Raw genomic sequence first — 6944 nt, 5'->3', positions numbered from 1 at the left:
TGGAAAACGCCATCTAGCGGCAAAATAAGATTATTGAAGACAGTTTAAACTATTGCTGTTTAACGAATATAAGAATTTTCCATTCAGAATAAATTTCTAATTTTCGATGAGCGAACCTGCCTAATAGACTAAACTAAGGATAGAATATCAAATTTGGAAAAGAGCGGTATATATGAAAGTAGCTGTGGTGATTTTGACGGAAAGTATATTGAGCAAACCAAGAGATCCGTTATTGTCTGGTTTAAAGAGCACATAGCTCAGGTATTTCTGATCACGCTGCGAGCCACAATAATGACCTAAATATTGTTATTGTTAAAACATGTGTCCAATAATAAATTGTTGGATGCATTTGAAAGCATTGAAATTGCTAGATCTAAGAGTAGCTTAAATAAGGACAATGAGTCAATTCCTTACAGCCACTCTATAGTTTAGTAGTCAAGGAGAGAATGTGAAGATTCCCGTTAATGAGTTTTTCCCGATGGAATTGATTTTCTTGGGAGATTTATTGGTGGGAAAATTTAGTATAAACCAGGTAAGTCAAGTCATTAGATTTCAATTTACTCTATGAAGACGATAACTAGGTTATCAAAACGCGCGACAGACAGTATAATCATGAGTGTTGATGTAGTGGTGGTGTGAACAGTATATTCAGTCTGCCTAATAAACGTTTAAAGAAAAGAAAAATTCTCGCTATTTACACGTTTCTCAACATTTTTCAGGACAAAAAAGATATCAACATGTGGTTTTCTTCATTTTTATGTTAATTTAGTTTACTTTTAAAAGATCCATTTAAACTTTTATGCTTCGAACTTAGATTTAAATATGTCAAGAGAAACCACAATATCTAAAATATATGTAACACCGCCATCTAGTATTCAAGTTGCTAATTAAACTGCTTAGAATCGGTATATTTTGTATCGCTTCACAAGAGCTCTTTCGAAAAACATAAATTTTATAAAAATCGGCAGAGCAGAACCGGACTCACAGGCATTTTTGCATAACGAGGTTCCCAATCTCTTCAAACTTTTATTTGAAGAGATGGACTAAAACGTGTAAAGTGAAAAATGCGTGAAATTTGTTTGATTATCGTATATTAATTGTCATTTAATAGTGAGCAAGTTTGTTTTTCATTTTTTTTTTAAAATATGCACTAGTTGTGGACCTAAAACTATGAAAATAAATTCCTGTTTCTTGACGCCATTTTTGTTATAATTTTTTTAATATAATCCGTACCCATCCGGTACCTTCTATTTAAATTTCGGTATCTACTATGAATTTCATGTGGATATAAACAAATAAAGAATATTTTATGTATAAGTATTTTCTTAGAGCAACATTTATGTATTTGCTATAAATATACATGAATGCATCATTCAGTTATGTACATTCTCTGCGGAATACTATATGTAAATACATTTATATCCTGTGATATCTGGGTATGAACTTAACGAGAACAAGAATTTTGAAATTATTGATTTCTGGTGTCTAAATTTTATGTAGTATATAAAATAACCGAATCATTAACTCCTTTTGTACCAGGCACCGATTCCAATAGTAGAAAACTAATGGCATTCGTATTTTTTATCCAACGAAGGGTATCGTTATTGAACGATCTAATTAACAAAGACATTTTAGTCCTTTTAGAAAGTAGCGATCGAAAAGTTTTCTTGACCAGAACACATTCATAATGGATAACAAAGTAGACAGAATGAGATAGTTTCTATGGTCAATCTTTAACATCGCATTGGCCTCAAGGGCCCTTACGATTTAGTAGTTAGCGGCAGTTAAATAATGTAGGATGGCTGGAAGTGAGCATCGTAAGGCTATGCTGGTCAGCCTCGAAATTCCCGTAGGAATTGTGGATTACGTTCTGGACCATTATTTCCCGCACCGGTATCGACATATACAACAAGGAAGTTTTCCTTTGCAACTGATAGATTTAAGGGTTGATACTTCCACGATAATATAATATTTAAGACTGTAACAACTTTTGTTTTAACTGAATTTCCTGTTTGATACCACGTTTTAAGTGCCAACGTACTGGATTTCGAAAAAGGACAGTTAGTTGATTTACAAAATTATGAATCTTTTTATGAAATTCTGTGGTAAAGTCCGCTGTACCTGTTGTTGAACTATGTATAGAAAAAATATTAGTTATATTTAATATGTACTTTTCAAAATTATTAGCAAACATACCGAGTCTTCCGTAACAACATGAAAGTTATGTTTTCTAAACCAAATACTTAAACTTAAATCCTCTCACTTCGCCGTTACAACTATATGAGGTATTTTTCTTATCGTTTTTAAATGGATTTGGTCTTTTAAATCGTTACTATAAACTAGTCAATTTATTTAATTTATCCTAAATATTTCCTATACGTGAACATGATAGTTTTGTTAATATTGTTTTGGAAATAAAGTAAATTTATCATTTTTATTTTTCGTCTATTCACTTTACTGTTTAAAATCATTGGGAACAGAACATAAGAATTAGGTAATTATACACTTTCACCTGGTTTTTTGGCTCTAGAAAATCGAAAAATGGATGGATTTTAATGATCTTGGTCTCAAAATGTTCCATTTTACGGCGGATTTATAAAAAAAATTAGTAGTAATAGCTGGAATGAAAATTTCTCATAGTTTTACTGTTTTAAATCGTAAAAAAAACGGTTTTGCAAAATAATCCTTTACAAAAAATTATCTCATTATCAGATAAAGTTCTTATATTTTTTTTTGTATTCTACATAAATTAATAAACAATTTAAAAAAAAATCCAAAAAGAATGATTTTTTCAGTTTTTATAGCTTAAAATGAAATCGATGAAAAACAATCAATTTTCGTGAATAGTTTCGTACTATATTCTTCAATGTTAATAGTTTTTGGACCATTAAAAATTGAAAAATAGATAAATTTTATAATTTTGGTCTCAAAATGTTCCATTTTACGGCGGATTTATGAAAAACACGGGGGTAGTGGCTGAATTTGCGGTTTTTAATAGTTTTAAACCTTAAATAGTAGAAAAACTTTTTTTTTCAAATTATTCATTTTTTTATGTAAATTGTGAAAAAAAATATACGAACTTGATTCCACGACGTCAGAAACAGTTATGAAGGATTATATGTAGAAAGTCATTTTTTTACATTTGTAAACATTACATTACATACATTACAACAGTAAAACTATGAGAAATTTTCATTCCAGCTATATCTACTAATTTTTTTTATAAATCCGCCGTAAAATGGAACATTTTGAGACCAAGATCATTAAAATCCATCCATTTTTCGATTTTCTGGAGCCAAAAAACCAGGTGACCGTGAAAGTGTATAATTACCAAGAATTATGAAGAATTGAGAAATTAATATTAAATTTCTTTTATTAGATGTTGGAAATGGGCTCCAATGTCAGTAAAATCAAGATTGCTATAAATATTTGTGTCACAAATTGTCACAACTATTATCAATAAAAATGATGAATAAATGTGAATAAATTATAGGTAAGATGTGGATATGAGATGAATGTAGTGATAAATGTGTACTTAATACGAGAGTCTATCGTGAAGGATATGTAGACTTGAAACAACAAAAGTTTTACTGGCCGATAGTATGAATCGTTATACAAGTATTCGAAATGTTTCAGAATATTAGTTACGGATCGATTGAAAAATTTTCTCGAGATACTAATGTACTCATAGCACATCTAGCTGCACCAGAATTGACTGCGAATTATTTTGGAGGGAGAGTATTTTTTTTTTCGTGAAAAATCACTATAAGAAATTATTTTACAAAGCAAATTTTTTTCGACTTTGATCTATGAGGAGGTTGAAGTTGAATTGATAATTGAGTATGCAGTGTATTAGTTACTTATGAAAAATTAGCATATATCATTAATCAATAACTTTCCTATTGTACAGCTACTAGAGAAAGTATAGATTTTCAAACGACTTGCTTCAATTTTAAAGAAGATGTTACGGAAAATATTATCACAGTTTGTAGGGGCTCATCAACCTTAAGATATGGTTTTGTAATCATTTAAAAAAATTAATTATTTTAAGATTCTTGTTAAATGAGGACAAATTTTTGTTTAGTTTATTTATTTTTAGCGCTCTAAAGCTGTAAAATCTATTATTTTTGGAAAACGTGTTACTTAGCGTTAAATTCATTTTCATTTTCCGTGGAAAATATTTTTTTCTACTGAAAAATGTGTAATAACATTGTTTTTCGAAAAATTCGGGAGCGAGTAGATGACGTGAAAATAATCCTATTACGTACAAAAAATTTTCTCATACGACTCCTCGTCCCTAAGTTATGGGCTTTTAAAGTTGCGAAATTAGAACTTGTATTTGAATATATTTTATAAATTATACATTCGCACATTATGAATTTTTAATGGATGACTCTGTATGTCCATACAATATGTTTGACGGAATAACCTGTACGATATAAAGGTAGCAAAAATGAATTTTCAATCGACTTTTTAACAAAAAGGCATACTTTGTTTAACTCTATAACATTTATGATTTAGTAGATATGTAGATTTTTAGATCGTTGTACATGCCAAGGAAACTGACATAAAAATTATTAGAAATACTTAAAGGAGGTATTAAAACACAATCAAACTTTTCTTGGAGAACTAATGAATAAATAAATAAACATTTGTACTACATACTATCGATTATCATATTACTGGTATAATGAACTTAGGATTAATATTTGAAAAATAAAAAAAATATTTCTCCTAATAGGTGGATTCGTCGGGGAGGTCCATTTGCATAGCCGCCACGTTCCCCTGCATATGATGTATTAATTTTTTTGGTGATTACTTAACAGCTTGGTATATGCAACACCTGTAAATAGAAGGAACGAAATGATCGATAGAATAAACTTACAATGTGAATAAATATCCTCCGTAGACCCCGAAAGTGTGTAAAAGTCCAAAGTGCCAACTTCGAACATTTGATAATTTTATTTTGTTTTTATTTGAAGTTGTAGGCTAATCAACTGAATTTTTAAAGATTTAAATTGTTTTCCTTTGTTGTTTAATTAGAAATGATTGTGTTTCAATACCTCCTGTAATTATTTTCACAATTACAATTGATAATAATTCTCTTCAGAATGTCTTTTTATGGCGAACGGTTTCCTTGGTATGTACAACGATCTAAAAATCTACATATCTCCTAAGCCCTAAATGTTATCGAGTCAAACAAAGCGTGCCTTTTTTCGATGCAATGTTTATAAAAACAACAAATGGTAGTAAATAATTAACAATATTGTTTACATCTGTCTACACTTAGCAACAACGTTGCGGCTGGCTGAAAGCAGGCAACTATTGTTTTTTGAATTCTTCACATCCTTCCAAATAACATAAAATATATAGTTGCATTTTATATAAATAAATTAATTACATATAATTACGTTCAATTTTTTATAGGCAACCCAGAACTAATGCATCATATACTACTCACTAATCATTAATTAATTTGTCATTGTGAAAAATAGATAGTATCAAGCGGTGGCATAGTATTGATTAAAGATGCAATAAATCATTTACATTACTTTGAAATTTATACATCACTTTTTATTATTATTGAATGTATTTAAGCATATTGTATATTTTCTCAGCAGTAGTATATTTCATCTTGTTCCTCGCGACGATTATACTTCCACTTTAATATTGTTGCTGCTGTTCAGTCGTCCATATCTATACCGAGGCATTTATGCCGCAATGCTCGATTTCCACACGTTAGCCAAAATATTAACATTGTTTTAGTAGACAATTCTCGAATTTAAATACAATTTATCAAATACACATAATGTTAAAAATGTATATAAATTGCTGGAATCAATGGAGAAAATTATTATATACTGATTGATGAAAAAAGTAAACCCACATGAATGTTCATCATATTTCAAATTTTTTTTTATAACTCTACTTAATATGCTATATATAGGATATAATTGAAATTTCAAGCTGTTTATCTGTTTATTTTTACACGGGTACTGATAAGAATTCAGGTTTCAAGAATTTTTTAAAACTGAGAAATTTGGTTGCCAAATTGTTTTCATAACTCAAGCAAAATGTTAATAATACGTAGAAGATGTGCAGTTAAAACACTTTGTGAGATGACAGATTGATTGTTTACAAGGTCTATCGATAGTTCGAGAAATTTCCAATATAACCAACAGATCTTTGCCTACTAAAATGCAGTGTTAATGGGGGTGAGATAAAGAGTGTTGAGGTGATGGAGATGGGCTCTGGTTGCCATGGTTTCGCTTAACAGCATCCAAACAATCGCAAATTAGTGGTTCAAAGAGCATGGAAAGATGATTGATATACATATGATATATAGTGGAATACTAAGGTTTGGTCTTCTTTCATAATACCCACGACGAGAGCTTCCCCTTATAGCTGAATTAGAATTTAAATATGTATTCACAATTGCGTAATGGAAATAGAAAAGGCTGAAAGTGACACAAAGTAAATTTTCAGTATTCAATAAAAACTTTATTTTGTCCTTTAAAAATCTATAAAATTCATTAAAAATACAAAATATAATGCCATACATTACACGTTAAGGATGAATGTTTATAGTGGTTTGAAAAAATACAGAATCTTTAAAAAAAACCTAAACAACTATAAATTTATTAAAAATTAGTTTGTTTTTTACTTGAGAATATCAAGATTTTAGAGGATATTACGAAAAATAAACTTATATTTTAAATAAAAAAAGTTTACATACCCTCTTGTTCTCGATCTTTTTTCTAAATCCTTACAAAACATATTGCGAAAGAATTTATACTAAATTATATACAAATTAATTTGTTATGCCTACGTTTTCAATGTTTTTCTCTATTTATGCTTTTTACTTGATAATATCAAGATTTTAGAGGATATTACGAAAAATAAACTTATATTTTAAATAAAAAAAGTTTACATACCCTCTTGTT

Source organism: Diorhabda carinulata, chromosome 7 (assembly GCF_026250575.1).
Source record: "Diorhabda carinulata isolate Delta chromosome 7, icDioCari1.1, whole genome shotgun sequence".
NCBI lineage: Eukaryota > Metazoa > Arthropoda > Insecta > Coleoptera > Chrysomelidae > Diorhabda > Diorhabda carinulata.
This window is presented reverse-complemented; position numbering follows the sequence as displayed.